Source organism: Chrysemys picta, chromosome 1 (genome assembly GCF_011386835.1).
Source record: "Chrysemys picta bellii isolate R12L10 chromosome 1, ASM1138683v2, whole genome shotgun sequence".
Lineage (NCBI taxonomy): Eukaryota > Metazoa > Chordata > Testudines > Emydidae > Chrysemys > Chrysemys picta.
In genome coordinates, this window is record NC_088791.1 from 325,885,506 (window position 1) to 325,905,302 (window position 19,797).

The 19,797-nt window shown below is 46.8% G+C and overlaps 1 protein-coding gene across 2 annotated transcripts in view; it reads left to right on the top strand.

Moving 5' to 3' along the window:
* MAML2 (mastermind like transcriptional coactivator 2) overlaps nucleotides 1–19,797 on the top strand; it is a 279,760-nt gene that overhangs the window by 60,603 nt on the left and 199,360 nt on the right. The window lies entirely within an intron of this gene.

Consider the following 19,797-nt stretch of genomic DNA (forward strand, 5'->3'; position numbering starts at 1 on the left):
CTCTTCCCCCATAGTTGTACCTAGCCCAGCTAGAGCCATACATGCGAAGAAACTCTTGTTCCAGTCTTCTGAATTACAATATTCTCCGGCAACAAACTGTCAGTTAAAGAAACAGTATTGTGAAGTACATTTAAATGTGGTATCTGTAATGTTTCTGCGGTAGCCCATACAAGAATGCAGGTGTCGCAAATCTTAATGGATATCCAGGCCCACATTAAAGAATTTTGGGGGCCTTGTGAATTATGAAAGTTGTCCACCCCTTTCTTAAACTAGACACAGCATGTGATATACAAGACAACTATCACCCTAGGCAAAACTTCAGCCTGCCACTCCCCACTCCCCTACTGCCCTCCTAGAAGAGGGAGTCTCAACTTTGTGGGGGAGCACGACAAGTCTTCTGATGGTTCAGTGGTTATGGTCGAAGTGAGGCAGGTCAAGCACTAGGTCACAGTGCCTCTCACTCAGGTTTGTCCCAGATACCCCTCTGTCATGATGGAAGGGCAGCTGGACTGAATCTGAGCAAGAGATGTTGTGACCTGGTGCATGGGGTTGCAACACCACTCAGCTTTTGAGTTGCTTTCCCCAGTGGTCAAAGGCCCCCCCCACCGTAGGCGCTGAGTTTTATTTTTCCACAGTGATGTTCCACCCTGGCTCTGCCCCAAGAGCACACCTCCACCCCCGCTCTGCCCCAAGATCCCACCCCCACTCCACCCCTTCCCCCGAGCCCTACCCCCGCTCTGCCCCCTCCCTGAGGCTCCACCCTCACTCTGTCTTTTCCCACCCCTGCTCCAACCCCTCCCCCAAGGTCCCCACTCACCCACCGCTCACTGCTCTCCACCCTCCCCCAGCCGCCAAACAGCTGATCACCCACTATTTTTTTCATGGGTGCTTGAGCTCTGGAGTACCCACAGAGTCCATGCCTATGGTCCCCACTGAAATGAGGGCCCTGTGCAGGTACACCGAGTGCACATAGTTAATCTGGGCCTATGGACACCCAGAAAGGGGTCAGACAATTAGCTATTTAAGCTATACAAATATTACATGTCACCAAATGCCTCTTCATTCTGCAGATCCCAAAGTGCTTCACCAACTCTGGATGAGATTCTGGGCAGGTGCCATTCCAGGACCCACCTTTGTGCCATCTAGATGCTGTACCACTCCAAGGGCTGAAACAGCCCTCAACATAAATTAGAACAGCCCTAGGGGTGTGTTAATGTTCAGCTGCCTAGTGCATACCCTTTACACAGAGGCTTCTGAGGGGTCCAGCGTAGGCCTATGTTGTATCTGCACTGAGGGAAATTCTGCCACAGCCCCTTATGGTACAATTCTAGTCTGTGCACATGGTCTGTTGATGGGCAGGATCGAATCGGGGACCTCTGGAGCTTAGTGCATGAGCCACTACTGCAGGGATCGGCAACCTTTGGCACGCAGCTCGCCAGGGTCAGTTTGTTTACCTGCCGTGTCCACAAGTTCGGCCAATCGTGGCTCCCACTGGCCGCGGTTCGCTGTTCCAGGCCAACAGGGGTGGCGGGAAGCGGTGGCCAGCCCATCCCTCGGCCCGCGCTGCTTCCCACTGCCCCCATTGGCCTGGAGTGGCGAACCGCAGCCAGTGGGAGCTGCGATCGGCCAAACCTGCGGATGCGGCAGGTAAACAAACCGGCCCGGCCCGTCAGGGTGCTTACCCTGGTGAGCCATGTGCCAAAGGTTGCCGATCCCTGCTCGACTGCGTGAGCTAAAAGCCAATTGCCTGTTAGCTAAGGCTGTAGAGCAGACTCATTAATTGCTCTCTCTTTAAGTGGTCTTGGTGCCACTAGATGGGACAGGACACCACACCCAGAAGATGTGTGGGTTACACACAGCCTAGAGCAGGAGAAGAGAATCTGTTCCTCTGTATCTGCATATAGGCACATATATCATAAACATGCAGCACCACAGTGAAATACAGCTGGCTGGAAAATTTCAGCAGAAACATTTAAAAAACAAAATGAAAACAGAAGTGAGCCCCCCCCAATTTTCTGACCAGCTCCACATGAGTCTGGTAAACTGATGCACTCCCCTCTTCTAACAGGATGTACTGTGTCACCATAGGTGCTGGACCTAGGGGTAAGTGGTTTCCATCATATACTGGGTTTTACAGTTTGATTCAATGGCTCTCAGCACCCCCACTATTCAAATTGTTCCAGCACCTCTGAGTGGTACTGTTATAAGGTCAGCCATCTCCTGCGCACTTCCCCACCCACCACAAGAGGCCATTCTGCAGCACCCTGCCTCTATTTCCCCTTCTTCAGAGCCCCTTAATAATTCAGTCCAAAAGTAACTAATTTTTCCCCTCCTGAGGTCAAATTTATTTAGTCTTTACACTAGCCCTCCAGGCCCAACCCCCACTCCCTAGCTCTCTCCCCTTGGGTAGGGGATTCTCAGCCTTTCTGATGAGAGCTGGGTCCCAGTTCACCAGTCACTCCCAGGCTTTACCTGGCTGCAGCTTAGCTTCCAGACTCCCCCCGTATTAGGGTCATCCTGCATGATCCTTTCCTTGCTCCCTACCCCAACTTTCGCCCTTTATTGCTGCCTCCTGCTGGTCTTTATAGGGCAATCACCTGATTCATCTCCCAGGTGTGTCTCCTTAGTAATCAGGGTTGGTGACCCAGGTCTTCCAGCCCTGAGCACCAGCCACCCTGTTACAGGCACCTTTTAAAGTCCATCTCTTAATATCCTGGTTGCCCTATTCCCACCAAACACCCTTGCCCTTGATTTGTAAGGTCTCATCTAACAGACCCCTCCCGCTAGGATTTCTCCTTGCCTGCGATTGCTGTGCTGTATGTCACATTGTCGAGAAAGGCAATACGGTCTAGTGGATTGAGCATGAGTGAGGGAGCACAGCATTCCTGGTATCTTATTCCCAGTCTTACCACTGACTTGCTTTGGGCAATTCATGTGAGCCACTTTGTATCTCAGTTTTTCCATTTGTAAAATGGGGATAATAATTGCCTACCTACCTCACAGGGCTGGTCTGGAGATTCATTCATTCATATTTGTAGAATAGTTTGGAAATATTAAGGGCCAGATTCTCATTGAAAATAAATCTCCTTAATGCTGCCAGTGCAGTGTTAGTGTCAATGAGATTCTGTCCCTTTGCACCAAATCTAATTATTGTACTTTAGCTTGTGGTTCTTGGGAACCTGGCTGTTCCAGATCAGACCACTTAATTATCTCCCTCTAGTCCCCTTACTGAGCACACACTTATATTTAGTTTCCCTGATTGTTAAATGCCAGAAACTAATTTCAGTTTAAATTATCTTTAATATCACACATTTTATAAAAGGCTACAAAGCTCCCACGCTTCAGAATAGCAACTTGACATCCAGTTTCCATCTGTCTCCTATTAACAAAAACAACCCAGATAATCTAAGGCTACCTGTTGAGCGGGATATGAAAAATTAACAGGAGATCATACAGTATAGACCACCAACCAGATCCAGTCAATAGTCAGCCCAGTGCTACAGATCTTACTCAATGTGAAGTTTAAAGAAAGAGCAGCTGAAAATGAGGAGACAGAATTAATGTACAAAGGGAATGCCGATCTAATGAAACTCCACTTATCGATAAATCCCATATTGTCTCAGTGCATTGCCATGTGCAAACAGAAAATTCCATTTACAGTGACTCTCTGGTTATAGGGTCAAAGCTCAGGCCAAGGAACCTGGGGGAGACATGCTTGGGGTGGCTTGGATGAGTCATCCTTGCCCTATGCTGCTCCACTGAGGTTACTCAAAGTCCTGAACTGAAGTAGACCTTTGCACTCCTAATAGCCACGCAGTGGAGGTGGTAGGAGGATGCCCACTGACCCGTCTGATGTAGACGCATAAAGCTATAAGGCTGGAAGGGACCTTGAGAAGTCATCTAGTCCAGCCCTCATATCCACTCACCCTGGCTCTGTGTTGCCCTGGCATCGTGCATCCCTTGCATGATGATAGCACAGTAGTTCTGCCTCTTGGGCAGTGGGGAAGGCTCCGCAGCTGAAGAGGTGGGGGCTGGATTTGACCCAGAGTGAAGCTCTATAGGGGAAAAAAAGACAGGAGCCACACCCCAATCTTTCTCATAACAATCTCCAGAGCCCATTTTCCTGTTTACATGGTATCGGATAGTCATTACTGCCTCTCTTATTAACAAACAGCTTGGTTTCAGTGAGCTGAACCGGCATCGGTGAGCTTTGAGTGAAGTTCCCCACACGTAATTAACTAACAGAAAAACAAGGACTCCCCACCTCTGCTTTGCACTTTGAACCCCAGTATACTCAAAGAGATGGACTGAGTTTGCTGGGGTGAACAGCAGATCTCTAGGGAAGGTCTCTAGGGTTGCCAATTTTGGTTGGACATATTTCTGGAAATTTAATCACAGGACTTAATCTTTAATTAAAGATAAATCTTTAATTCCTGGAGACTCCAGGCCAATCCTGGAGGGTTGGCAACCATAAAGGTCTCAGAGAAGGCAGGCTGCTCCTTGGCTGAAAGCTGAGGCTGCCTGTCTGCAGAATGACTGGGAGGGTTTGCAGACACACAGCGAGTTCTTTATGTTAGGACGATCACACGCAATTTTTGTCCTTGCAGAATTCCACTCTGTGTAATTATCCTTTTGATCATGTTCAACATGAAAAGAGAAGCAACTGTGTGTGAATCATGGCCTTGTTCCGCGGTGAATTAACAGTTTGGACAGGGTACGGAGGCAGGGAGAACTGCCGGGCTGAGGGATGGGTCCATGACGAGTTCCTCATTTTCAAATGTGTAAATATTTCAGGAAACCGTGCTGCTGTCAGGACAAGCGGGAACGTCCCGGAACTGCTTTCGTGGTCGTTAGCAAAGTGGAAGTCCCGTGTAGTGTTTGCTTTAGGCCTAGGCAGCTGCACGGGGCCCCAGCACTTCAAAGGCCTCTTACAGCACTCATCCCAGAGCACCACCCCTGATTTCCTAACCACAGTCTCCTCTGACTTGGGGCCTGGTTCTTCTCTCCTTTCACTTTTATTAAGGTGCGCTGCTCTAACTTCACTGGATGTACACCACTGAGAGGGTGAGGAGAATAAAGCCCTTTGGTTTCAGTGAGACACCGAAGAAACTGAAATGCTTTATCTCCACCCTTCCTTTTTGGAACGATGCACTTCAGCTCCATCTCCTGCTTCTTCCTTTGTTTGAGGGAAGTGGGTCTTTCCAAAAAGGAAGGGTGGGGATAAAGTGGGTCTGTAGATAGTGGGAACGTGGAGGTGGGGGACCTGATCATGGGAACGGAAGAAGGTGCCCCCCGCCCCCCCCAGAGTCTCATTGGTAGGGCTTGAAAACCTGAGAGCCGATCCTGAGTCTTACTTTGGGAAAACAGCTGCACCAAACTACTGGGTTTTGCCTTGTGGGTGTTAGTAGGATTAAGGAGAGGTTTTTCTTCCCTTCAGCTTTTTCCTCCCTCAAATACAGGTCTGAACCTAAGCCCCAAATCTGAACACCCAGAACGCTAGAAAAGTTTGGATCTGGCTCAGAACTTTGAACCTGGCCCCTCTCCTTATGGTGTGCTGAACCAATCCCCCAGATCTGGAACTCTTCTGCCTTGAACTGAGGAAACATTCACAGCTGGCTCTCACAGGAGCTCTTGAAAATACATTGCAAATTGCATTTTAAAAGGAGTAAGAGGCAGGTTCTTGCCTGCAGCCCTTACTTCTTTTTAGGTTGCAACTGCCTGATCTCAAGTTTCCTGGCCTTGGCGCAAGTTAGAGCTGCAAAGGAGAAACTCCAACTAATGGCACTGTCCTCGGGTCCCCCAGGGCCTGCCTGCCATGAGGTGCCTCCAATGTACCCCCTTCCTCCCCTTATGCTGTGGGTTAGGATGGTATCTGGTGCAGACAGTAGCTGTGCTGGCAGAGTTCCCTTAAACAGAAAGAATTTTCTACCGGCCATCTCTTAAATCCACTTTGTGCAGTGGATTAGAGAGTACAACTGGAGATTCCCTCGAGGTTTTAGGAATATTTGCTATTTGTGGGTTTCACAGATCTTACAAACACTGTCTAAGGCAATTTAAGAGGCAAAGGAGACTGTTGCCCTCTAGGGCCCTGTCTTGAACCTGCCACAACTTACTATGAGTCTATTCATGTGTATACAGTTAAACACATGCTAGGTCTTTACAGAATCAGGGCCTTACTGCCCGGTCCTGCTCCCACTGAAGCCAATGACAAATTTCCATTGACGTCACTGGGAGCAGAGTTGGGCCCTAAATCTAAGTGTGCGTACACCAGCAACAACTGCAAAAGCCTTCTGTGATAACTAACGGAGAGGTCAGTAATATTTTCTGCCATCTAGTTTGTTTTAAGATTGTACATACATATAGCTACGTGCGAGATGAAAAGTCTCCGTGCAATTCCAGCTGAATGCCCAGTCAAACAAGTTTGATTAAGCTAGAGTGCAAGTTGTGAAAACAAACAAATTACTGGAGAACAGCAAAAACTTAAAGGGCCTGATTCACCATGGAGTTACTCCAGTTTTACACCGGTGTAACTCCATTTGCTTCACTGGAGTTACACTGGCCAAAAACAGTAGATCAGTGCTGAATGAGGCCTGAAGTGAGCTACTCTTTAAAAGAGCAATTGCACTTCAAAAAACACCCCACACATTGGAAAGCCAGTTTCTATTGTCATGTTAGCTTTCGGACACTCGCAAGAAGTGTCCTCTAGACTCACTCCTTTTGAGACATGATGCATTAGGAATTTGCCACTCCAGCAAATTGACTACTTTTTTCAAACACCCAAATCTCAGAATCAGCTGGGCCAATTCATGTCAAATTTTGGCAAGTGATTCTTCTTGACCTTGCTCCCTCGTGCCTTTTTCTGAGCCTTTTAAAAAGAGGTCAAACATCCGGTATACATTGCGAATGACACTGTAACCCTAACTATCACGAGGCTGCTGTTTCTCCCTAACGTAGCCTTCTTCTCTTCCAGCCCTAAACCTTCCCAGTGTTATAGCTGTCTCTCTTGGGATTGTCTGTCGAACCCATCATGGTATTATTTAGTCACTGTTATGCTCTGTTAAACAGCTCCATTTTTCAGCCCAGAGCTGACTACAGTTTGATGGTGGATGAAGTAATACCACTATATATTTTGTATAGTGGGTCACTAAGCTGGAAAAGCGGTAAGGGATCCTTTAGGTACAAGTCACTTCACAGCGCCGTGCCTCAGTTTCCCCATCTGTAAAATGGGGGTAATGATACTGACTTCCTTAGTAAAGTGCTTTGAGATCTCCTGATGAAAAGTGCTATATAAGAGCTGGGCATTATATTAATTTATTATTAATGATTATTATTATTATTATTATTATGTACCAATTCTTTAAAAAAATATTTAATTCAAAGAATGTATTTTGACGTTTCACTGGAATGATGTAATTTTGTTAGATGCCTGGGAGGAAATATGGAACCACCTGAAAGTGCAAAACGTGTAGATAGAAAACGTTTTGATTCCACCTTTGCTAGAAAATGGCGCACACAACATTTAAGGACAGCAGGGGGCGGGGTCAGACAGCTGAGGCCCATCACTTGCATAAATAAATAAATAGCGTAGGCCAGGAAATCGGGAGACTAGTGAAAGAGGCTTAATTGCATTATCAGTTACTGTAAATGGAATATATATACATCTCTACCCCGATATAACGCAACCCGATATAACACGAATTCGGATATAACACGGTAAAGCAGCGCTCCGGGGGGGCGGGGCTGTGCACTCGGGTGGATCAAAGCAAGTTCGACATAATGCGGTTTACCTATAACGCGGTAAGATTTTTTGGCTCCCGAGGACAGCGTTATATCGGGGTAGAGGTGTATATATAAAGGATGTGTTTAGCTTTTCTCACAGACTGAACATCTGGGCCTTCTGATTTGGGCTCAGCTGCGCCGCGCCACTCGAGGGCTGATGACAAAGGACCGGTGACACTTCTGCTAGCTCGGCCCAGCAGCCGTTTCGCAGTCCTGAGGGGCTCAACTTTGAGCAACACCTCCTGCTTCCCTCTGTGGCCTTCTGTGCTGGATTTATGTTTGGCTAGCGTGGGCCTCCTCCAGCAGGAAGTGGCTGCCATTTAAGGCGTGGAAGTGATTCTTGGCACAGCTGCCAGCGAAACAGCCCAAACACTTGTTCCTGATTGGCCGAAAGGCGAAGGGCCGTTTAAGCTTGTGAATGTGTGAGCCGTTTCAAAAATGTCTTCTTTTGTCAGTCTGAGATTTCCCAGAATTTAGAAGCGGAAAGAAAGAGAAGGGTACAAGGAAGCTATTAAAGATATATAAAATAAACTTGAACGGGGAAAGCCTGTTTCATTGAGAAACTGTCTGCTGTATTCAAGGGAAGTATTGGTGAATGCTTATTATTTTAATAAAGACTTTTTCTGTCGTGAACAGGAGAAGCAGATGTTTAAAAGACGGACAGGAAGTGGCTGTGACAAATGAAAGGATTTTTGATTGAATTCATGAGCTGTGCTTCCTGCCAGTAATTCATTCAACTCTAGGCTACATAAAACACATAGTATTATGGTTTAATCAGCTCATTTTTTAACATGAAGCCAGAACATACAATTCTTGGTGCTACAGGTAAAAAAATCGTTAGTATTGTCAGCTGGCGTTTGAGCTCATGATTCATTTTTTTATTTAATCAGATAGTCTGTCCGTGAGCAAACACCTGAGAACTTCCTAGAGCAATGTTTTGGGAGTTTGTTTAAGCAGGTGTAGAAAGGACTTAGCACTTTCTGAGCTTGGCAAATGGAAACATGTTGTTTAAAGGTGCAACACGACTCTCTGAATTCAACTGCCATTAAAGTCAGCGAAAGACTTAAAAACCAAACTGGCACAAGGATTTTTCTTCTAGCACGATTCTGCTGAAAAGGAGGTTTTTTGTGTGTCTGATGATTAGGGTGTTTTCTGCCTCTATTCCTTTCTCCTTAATGAATTCTGTTTGCTTACTGCCTCAAGGAAAGCTTGTCACTAGAAATTTCCTTTCGAATTTTCAGCTTGAGGATTTCACAACAGCAGAACCATTGCAACATTGCGATAAACAAGCCTACGGAAGAGTCTCTGGGGAATTGAAGCTTTGCTTTTTCACAATTTAGTTAAGTAAATAGTTACAGAATGTGTCAGGAGATGGAGAACGTGGGCCATCCATAAAAGTATTATGAAAAGTTGATTTTGGAACGGTTATTACACTGAACAGCCGACGTTTGCTTCTTCTGCATAATGGGTCAGGTCTTTGGATCTGGCTCACAGCACAGTCGGGGTGACAAAAAGTTCACTCTCGCAGTCCTGAGGTTACTGGGTGCAGGGCCGTCCCCAAGCATAAGACAGAGCAGACTGATGCCTGGAAACAACCGCAGGGGATTAGGGCAGCATTTAGGCAACCTAACTCCATCCCCTTTCCTCTGGCCACACCCAGACACCGGCAGAAGGGAGTGCAGTGATGAAGAAGCTTCTATACCAGATCTGCACCTCCAGAGGGGCATTACAATGGTTTGATCCTCCTGGGGCCAGATTAACTGGCTCTGTGGTCAAAAGGCACTGGCGCTGAGGTACTAAGGAACCGCGCTGCAGCAACCGCGAACTTGCCCAATGACATTTGTGGAAAACAACAGCAATGCAGCCACCTGTTTCTTTTTAGCCACTGGATTCTATTGGAGAGATTGGCAGTGTAATCTAGTGGCTAGGACGGAGGTCTGCTGTATTGATCTTGCAAAGTGCTGCGGGCCCTGCCATTTACCTGTGAATTGAGAGTGCTGAGCATCTCGTGAGAGACATTCAGCACCTTGCAGGATCGAGCCCTAGGAGAAAGGACTCTGCCACCAAGTCACTGTGTAAACTGGAGAACCTCTCTTTGCTTCCGTTTAGCAAAGGGTATATAAATAAATCCTGCATCATAGGGGCATTAGGGGGCTTAATAAATGGATGCTTCCAAAGCGCTTTGAGATCCTCCCATGAAAGGCACTTAGTTAGGTGTGAGGCATTATTCTTGATACTAGGGAACACATCAGTTCTCCATGAGAATCAGGCGCCTCCCTCATATAGGGGGTACACACCTCATGCTGCATGGCATGTTTAAAGAACTGATACAGGAGGCCAGAATCACCAAAGGGACAGTGGTAATGGGACAAACTGTATCCTTGCTCTGCTCCAGAGTGCTAGCGACGGGGTGGGGCAGAGGTGTGCCGAGGCACTCCTCAGGGAGCATGCTGCTTAGCACGACTTACAGCTGATTTTGAAAGAAGCAGCGTATGTTCCTCAGAGTGCCTGCCAGCTGCAAAGGACCTGGGGCTTGGTGTCACAGGGCGGGGTTCCCTCACCCTTAATTCCTTACTGCAAACAGTCCTCACACACTGCTGCATTGGTTCATCAACGCCTGCTTTATTTACAATGTGCTAGTCAAGTCCTTGTTCCCCCACAACATAGGGCTTTTACCTTCTCCCCAGGCACAGAGCAAGTGGAGTGGGGAGGAGAGGGTCTGAGCTCCTGGGCTTCTCTGCCCCTTCCTTCTGGCCTTCCTCTCCTCAGTTTGGCCCATGGAGGGACACTTGCAAAGAGTGATGAGTTAGGGCTTCTCTACACTGGAACGCAGGCTACAGCGATACAGTTACAGCTCTGCAGTGTAGACACTACTTACGCCGACCGGAGGGGTTCTCCCATTGCTGTAGGGAATCCACCTTCCTGAGAGGCGGTAGCTAAGTTGACCTAGCACTATCTACACCAGGGGTCAGATCGGCTTAACTACGTCTCTCAGGAGTGTGGATTTTTCACACCCCTGAACAACGTAGCTGGGTCAATCTGACCTTGTAGTGTCGACCAGCCTTAGGCTACTCACATTCTGTCACTCATCTTCCCCCTCTTCCACCCCCTCCCCCCCCGCACCTTTCCCTCCTCTCCTGGGCTCAGCCTTTCCTCTGGGAGCTACTGTCCCCACTGGTGGACAAGGTTTCTCTCAACTGGCTCTCTGGCATCACTATGGAAGCCTTCTCTGTCTTCCACCTGCAAAAGGTGTATTCAGATGGGTCACATCTGTTTCTGCCTCCCTGTTCTCACACTGGAGGCAACCCTGTACCCCACTGGACTTGCGCTTGCTCAGGGGCCTTCTGGTCCTCATCCCCTTAAGCCTTCTTTCTCCACAAAATCCTGTTCTATTTTTGCCCCCTTTTCAGTCCCCTCTACCTTAGGGTATTCTCCCAGGCCTTTGGATTCTTGGCTTGTCTTCTGACTAACATGCCCCATTTCTTCTTTCTCTAGCCCTCCTGTTGCTTCCTGACCTATTCCTTGGTACCTCGCCCACCCTGGTCGTGCCCTTTCTGGCCATTTGGCTCTCCGTGAATTCCTTCCCTTCCTAAAACAAAAGGGCTCCAATCTCTTGTGATTAATACCAGGCGGGGCAAGATCCTGATCACCCTAACCCGCTGCCTTCTAAATGTTCCCCACATGTCCAGAGGTACTCTGGGCAGATTTTCTCCTCCCCATGAATACACGTCAGTTTTAAACTCTCTCCCAACACCATCTCATAGGGCTTCATCCAGTCTCCTGACCAACACGCATCTTGCGACAGAGTCTATCAGGCCAGTTCCTTGTGGTTGCCCCAGTCTCGCGGAGATGGTGGGTGTCCCCAGGGTTTCTGTTCACCCACTGAACTCAGCAAAATTACAGTCCACGCGGACTCTGACCCCCCCCCCCCACACTGATAACTCATCATTAGATGGTGCGTGGGTGCGGTCTCCTTGTCCGCCCTCTTCTTTACTGGTGTCCTTTTCATTGATGGCTCCCTGCTTTTCCTCCTTGGGTTGTGTCCTCTAAATGGATGGGCTGGTTCATTGGGGTGTCCACCTTCACAAACTCCTCAGAGAGTTTTACAGCAATGTCTCATGTAGTGGGTTGGTGCCTCTGCAGCAAAACCCTAGTGACCGCGGGCAGTTGCTCCAGAATAAGAGTAATAATAATAATCCCAACTCCTCAGTCATCCAGTCTCAGCCTCCTACTGGCCCCAATTAGATAAGTTTTGGACAGAGGCCCTAGACCGTGTTCCCTCTGACCATCTTGCCAACCATAACGTCTGCCGGTACCGTTCAGCAGATACTCCCATTCAATCTAGAATGGCTGCTTTCACTATATCAGAGTCAGCGGCTTGTACATCACTCACTGCCATATACACAGCTTGTGCCTCTCCCGAGAGGAAGGGAGCTAATCGGAAAGTGAAACCCTCTTCTCCCAGCCCGCTCCTGAATATTAACAAAAAGGTATTGGTGTCAGGCCCATTTTGCACAGTCCTATGCCCATCGCCCAACGTTCCCTGCCGGGGGACTCACCAACTTCTCCGTGAGCTGTTGCTGCACCTGCAGCTGGCTCGTAATAAATTGATGGAGGCTCCATTGTTGGCCTACCTGCTAGGATAGCCAGGACTGTCTCTCTTGTCGCTGGGTTTGCTGAAACTCTTGGAGGTTTTCTGCGACTCCTTTTGCTGTTCTGCTACCTGGCACACGGGCTGCTCCATGCTACCCGATCTGCCATCCCGTCTTATTGGCATATTGGAGAGTGGAGGCTTTTGGCCAAGCCCCCAGGATGAAATACACATTGTAACCAGCCAGCTGTGCAGTTTGGGGCTGTGGAGTGCCACTAAGTTCAGTGATCAGGCCTAGAATTCAAGGGAGCACTAGATGCCAATCATTTCTATCTCTGGTGGGGGAAAGGCAGAGGTCCCCTGTGCCTTTTTCTACTCTCACTGCATTTCCACAGAATTTTGCCCAGTGAACAGCTGCTTTTTGGTAAACACTGCGATCATTAAATGTCAGTTACTGTTTATGGTTTAACTGCTCTTGAATGCTAGTGAGCAGCTCTCTATTTACAGCAAATTGGCATTTCGCACATTTGGGATTGTGCTGTTAGCTGCACAATAGAGGGGTCAGTTTTCTGTAAATATTGAGATTCGGTAATTATAACCAGACAGTCATTAAAACTCAAAAACAGATAGAAGACTCTGCTGTGGGCAAACCTCCTTACAGTAAAGGGGACGTTATCAGTGTGATGTGCAGGGATTGAGCTGCCATATTTTATTAACAGTACATTAATGAGCTAAATCCCCCCACACCACAAGGAAAATGTACCCTGAAGTGTCACAGATGGGCTCAGAAGCCAAAGACATACAGTGGAGAACCTAGGAAATATATCCAGATTAAATACCAAACTGGAAAGGCCAGTATTTGCTGACTGTGCCTCGTTATGGTATGGATCCCAGAATAAAGGGCAATCTTAGACATTATGGGGGACATACTGACCCCACTGAAGTCAGTGGGAGTTCTGTATAGTTTGTGCTTCAATACCAGTGCAGAAAACACTGTCCATTGACTTTGTGTTGTATTTGCAGCTCCTCTGAAACTCGTATCCGAAGTGCCTGGAACACTAGCAATTCAGGCTTTGCAATAATTGCATCTGTGGGTGGAAGGCAGCATCTCCTGCCTAGTGGTTAGAACCCAAGGTGGCAGTCACCCCCAATGGCTGGTCTCCAGCGACAGCCTCACCTAGTGGGCGCAGCTCTCGAGTAGCAACTCTGCCTGATGGGTAAAGTCCTGGACGGCAACCCCAGTTTGTGGGTGCAGTTCATGGGTGGCTGCTCTGCTTAACGGGTACAGTTCAAGGGCGGGATACAGGAACTCCACTGGGTTCTGACTCAGGGCCCTGGGAGGCTGGTTTGGCTTTGTTCACCCAGTGGTGTCTGGTGTCAGCCTCAAGTGAGCTTCCCTGGGTCACTTCCTACCTCCCTCTGCATCCCAGCTGGCCGCCGTCCGTCCCTGGAGAGTGCTGCCTTCTGGGCTTCCAGCCCTGATCCCAGTCTCTGGGTGCTGCGCCTCCCCCATTCCCTGGCTTACATCCTTCCCTGGAGCTCCCAGAACATGTCTTTCTCCCTGGCCTGCCAGCCCCAACTGAGCTGTCTGGCTCCCTTTTAAATCCTGCCTATAAACCAAGGTGCTCAGCAGGGGAAGGGCCTCCTTAGCCCAGAGTTGCTCCTTAAACCCCTCCTGTCCAGTGCGGGATTTATATACCCGGTCATAGCATCAATAACATATTTTGAATGTCAGTGGAGTTTTGTGACAAGATTTTATTGATTCTCTTTTCAATGTTGATTACCAGGATATCAAAATTACCTGATTTGCACCAATAGGGAGACCTGATGCATGTTATCGAAATCAGCAAAATCAGCGAACAAACCCCGTTGATAAAAAGCACAGAATGTCATGTAGTTGTATGTTATTAATGATACCCAGAGTGTACTGGTAAATCTACCACAGAATGTTTTGCAAGAGTAATGAAATCTTAGCAACAAGAGAGGCACTAATGCTTCTTACTAGTGAATTTTTGCTGAGAATCAGCATGTGACCACACGTTTTTTTTAAAAAGAATTACCTCTTCTGCGGATTGTCCATCTATGCCCCATCACTGGATCTGAGCATCTTTAGTGAGGGAAAATGCAAAATTAAAATCAAGCCAGTTTATAGTTAGGAATGCTAGCAATAGCACCCTTGTCTGCCCTGCTTGCAGGGATCATTCCTGGCAACACTGGGTGTAACTACCACTTTTTGCTACTCCGCTATCGGTGGGCAGAAAGTGCTATTATTATTAGCATGAGCATTCCTGAATTTGATCCAAGGTAACATTTCTGCCAGTTCTGCATGGGAATGAAAATGAAATGAAAAGGCTTTAAAAACTCCTTGCCACAACGTGAAAAAGGTGTTTGCCGACACACTATCCAGCACAGCCATCTTGCCATGCCAGGAAGATGGGCCAGTTGTCTGACCCATGCCTCTCCAGGTATGCCATCCTGGACCACCTCTGCTGCCTACAGAGAGACATGGAACAAGGAATGCTGCTACACCATGCAGTTGTGTGTGTGAGATAGTTAGACGGAAAACTACGTAGAGACCTGATACAGTTCCCCTGTGTTTAGTCCTTAGCAAAGGACTGTCAAACATCTTTTTCACGGTCAGGGAAGGAGTGCCCCTAACTGCTTAGTCCCCAACAGGTGAAGTGGAATTATGCCTTCCTGGCACCACCACACAGGCGCTGTCCCTCATGCCTCTCCCCTACCTGAGTGAGCATTGTGGGAGGCATAATCTGGTCCCAGGCATGTAGCAGCTTCCAGCAACTGTCAATGGAGTCTGCATTGTGCTTCTCCTCTGGAAAGGAGTGAATACAGAGGGGCTGGACTAACACGAAATGACAGCCTAATAAGGAAGGAGGTGGGCACAAACCTAAGGACTGCAGGGATTACCTCACGTTCAGCACCTTGATGAATCAGAACTCTAGTCAGGAAGGCGAGAGGCCCCTCAGTATGGATCATTGCTAGGGTTCATGGTGCCAGAGTCCATCGAGCAGGAAAGTACCTTCAAGCAGATTTTCATAGTCTTCCCCTATGGCTAAAAATAGAGAACAACAACTAAAGTAAAGCAACTGATTAAATGTACAGAGCGATCATTTTTATGCTCTGATATTTCAGGCGTGCAGGCGGCAGACATTCCCATGCACACGCTCTGTGTAGCTGAAGTGGGATTTTTATTAGTGGCATTTTCTGATTAGAGAGGACTTTTGTTTCCTCCTAATACAAGGCACTTCTCCTTCTCCTCAGCTGTTTTCATGGTAGAGGAAAACCAGTTTGTACCTCTGGGCATTATTTGGAACGCTAAGCTTGGCCTCGGCTGTAATTTGGTAATTGTCATCTCAGCCGAGCTGTGCCACTGCACTGTAAATACATTTGCAACTGAGTATGCGATATTGACACATGGCAGTTCACAGACCTTTTTGGGACAGTGTGAGAAACTGACAATGTCTTTCTGTGTATGTGCGGTAAACCTCTGCAAAATAAAAATCTCACCAGTGCAGCAAAACACAACAGTATATAACCCAGTGTAAAACTTAACAACAGCTTGTTTGCCAAATGGTTTGTTTTCCGGGAGGTTCCATTATCTCATGTACAAAAGCTTGCTTCTACTCTTTTGCAACCAAAAGACACCAAACCAAAATAGTAAAATGTTACTCTTTGTTGGTACTCTCTGCTAAACAACAACACATGACATCTGGTACACCACAGAACCCAGAAACCTAATGCAGAACATGACAGCACACTTCTGGCAGCATCCTGTACTTTATAAAGCAAAAGGGGAAGGTAGTGTGGAGACCAGCAGAGATCTAATGGGGAGGGGGGACATATGAATGTGGGCCTCGATTCCCCATCATCTTGACCAATCAAAGGCAACTTTAACATTTTTGGGCCGAACCAGTGAAACAATAACCCTCCCCCCCCCACAATTTATATCCATTCTTATCACACTTTGATATACAACGGCGCTGGCCTAAGGATCTGGGGGAGGCAGAGTGAGAGGACACTTTGGAGTACACACCCCACACTCAGCTGACTCGCTTGATATCAAGAAGTGTTGTGGAGGGAAGGATGGAAGGGGTTGGGGGGACCTGGAGCTTTAGGCCGCTTCCTGCTGCAGATGTTTAAGAAAATGAAAGCAGAGACTCTTCTTTTCATTTCTAGACCGCACCCCCAATCAGGGGGCTCCCAGCCATGGATTTTGAAAGACCCAAAGGCTGACGTCTGTGACAAAGAGTTTAAGCCAAGGAGACCTCGTTTTTCCAAAGCAAGTACTTAAGATAGCAGGTCATTCAAACCAGGGTCCTCAAAATTCCACCTGCCTCAGGATTCTTGGAGCATTCATTTCCTCACATCATACTCAATATCCTAGAGGCACCTGCAATGGGCTCCTGCTGACACAATGGAGAGAGATAAATAGTGGGATGCCCCAAGGATCAATATGCGGACCAGTCCTGTTCAACATTTTGTAATGATCTGGAAAAGGGGTTGAACAGTGAGATGGCACCATTTGCAGATGATACAAAATTACAAGAGAGTTAAGTCCACAGCGGATGGTGACAAGTTATAAAGGGATCTCACCAAACTGGGAGACTGGGCAGCAAAATGGCAGATGAAATTCAGTGTTGGTAAGTGCAAAGTAATGCACGTTGTAAATAATAATCCCAACTATACACACAAAATGATGGGGTCTAAATTAGCTGTTGCCACTCAAAAAAGAGATCTTGGAGTCACTGTGGATGGTTCTCTCAAAACATTCGCTCTAAGTGCAGCGGCAGTCAAAAACGCTAACAGGATGTTAGGAACCATTGGTTAAGAGATAGAAAATATCACAATGGCACTGTATAAATCCATGGTACACCACACCTTGCAGGTCTGGTCACTCCACCTTAAAAAAGATATATTAGAATTGGAAAAGATGCAGAGAAAGGCAAAGAAAATGGTTAGGGAAGTGGAACAGCTTCCACGCAGGAGAGATGAAAAAGATGGGGGCTGTTCATCCAAGAAAAGAGATGATTAAGGGGGGTATGGTAGAGGTCTGTAAAATCATGACCGGTGTGGAGAAAGGAAGTGTTATTTACCCCTTCCTATAACACAAGAACTAGGGATTACCTGATGAAATTAACAAAAGGAAGTTGTTTTTTACACAGCATGCAGTCAGCCTCTGGAGCGTGTTGTCATGAGATGTTGTGAGGGTTCAAAAAAGAATTCTATAAGTTTACGGAGAATAGGTCCAAGGGCTATTAGCCCAGATGGGATGCAACCTCATGCTCCAAGTGTCCCTAAACCTCCAACTGCTGGAAGCTGGGACTGGACGACTGGGGATGGATCACTCTAAATTGCCCTCTTGTGTTCATTTCCTCTGACACATCTGGCACTGGCCCATGTCAGAGACAGAATACTGGGCTAGATGGACCATTGGTCTGACCCAATGTGGCTGTTCTTATGTATGATGCTCTGACACTGTGGTGATGAGCGTAGTATAAGAAAGTATAGAATAGAACTTTAAATGTGAAAGCAGTTACAGCAGTTGCTGATGTAACTTGCTGAGTCAGGACCTTAATGTCACAGAGGACCAAGCACAGCCCCTTCACAGCCCTACCTTCCCAAGGTGTAGGAGTTTCTGGGTCTGGTGTGGGAATAATGTACGGCACCTTTCTGATATTTTATTTCACTTATATGTGGCATTGTATACTGCATTGATGGTATTTGTAGTAGAGATAGTTTTATGACACAAAATTTGGACTCAGATCTGGATGTCACAGATATTGGAGATTTTCGAATCGGATGTTTAGAGTGTATATGGCCCAGTGCTTAGCCGTCTTTGTCCTTGCAAGAAAGTGTGCAAGATACTGCAGCCATAGTGAGCCAGCCCTTTGAAAAGCAAAGAGGTGCGGCATTATGGGAGCATTGCAACCCTTTTATCTCTGACTTCTTCTCAACACACTGCTGTAGTGGTACATTACAACACAGGCACTTTCGTGATGCATGTGTCAGCCCACCCAAAGGCACTTAAAGGTTTGGAATATAGGGAAGAAAAACAAAACTTTAAGACTTATGCGTATTCACTGGGATGTTCTGGCCCTAAAAACAAAAGCGTTGATCCTGCAGGCATCTCCATACACAGATCACCCATTGACTTCAGTGGGAGTTACGCTAAGAGGAGGAGTCAGGACTGGACTCAGAATAAAAGAAGAGGCACTGGGTGCATGGCAGGATCAGACCCCGATTGCATACACACAACAGAAGAGACAGAAATTTCTATTACATGTATAGCACATGGAAACTTAAAGCCTGCGTCCCTTCTTTGATTCTCAGTAAATTTCCCACTCTATTTTCAGATTGTATCGGCCAGGATCTTCAGCTACTGTAAATCAGTATAGTTCTAGTGACATAACAGCAGTAGCATCTGGCCCTAATTCTGTAACCAAAAGATACCAATTTTTTTTTTTTTTGTGAGCAGGGAAAAATATATCCTTTTTGTTTGACTAAAATGGAATAAAACATCCAGTTAGCTGCTGAAAAGGAAAATAAACTTCATCTTTAGCCTTATGCTTTATTGGTACAAATATTGCGGGTCTATTATCCATTCCACATAAAACCCCATACAACATACCTTTTTAATTGTCTGGCTAATTGTTTGGCCTCTGAGCTGGCTATTTCCGATTGTCTAATTCTCAGTAGAATGCCAGCTGACACTGAGTTCTCAAAAGCTCCTTTTAGCTGCTTTTAACCACTTATATTCTAATTGGGAAGTGCTGAAAACACTTCCAGAAAGGCAATCAACAGTAAGAAACGCAGTGTGAATGTTCCTCTTCTGTAATACATTTCAAAATTTGAAATCCTGTTCTAAAGTCGTTTTGGTGCTGGTTTAAATTAGTATGTCCCTACAAATTCACAGAGTGTTTATTAGTGTTCAGAAAGGTGCAAAACAAAGGGACAAATCCTGCGGTCGGTATTCAAGGAAATCTCCCCGTGAAGTTAGTGGAATTTTATTCCTGAGTAAGGGACAGATAATGATGGCAGGGTTTGGGCCGTAGACTAGAGCAGTGCATGGTCATGTGTCGTTATAGTACAGTACTCCCAACCATTTGTGTTAAGTGTTTCGGAGGAAGCTATGTTGATACTGTAAGAGTCAAAATCTTGTGTTCATGTTTTAAACCAAAGCGGACAAATTCTGCCCACGCAGCTCTTCATTCATTTCAGTGGAAGCTATAGGCACAACTCTGGGGGCAGAATTTGGCTCACTTGGTAGGATTAGCTGGCATAGTTCTCTGTTGTCTATTCCTTCCCTTTTTTTCTTTGTAGCCCTTTCCCAACGTGGTGTAAGATCTGGGGCAGGAGCAACATATTATTGGGAAGCGATCCCACATTGCCATCAGAATGAACAAGCACGG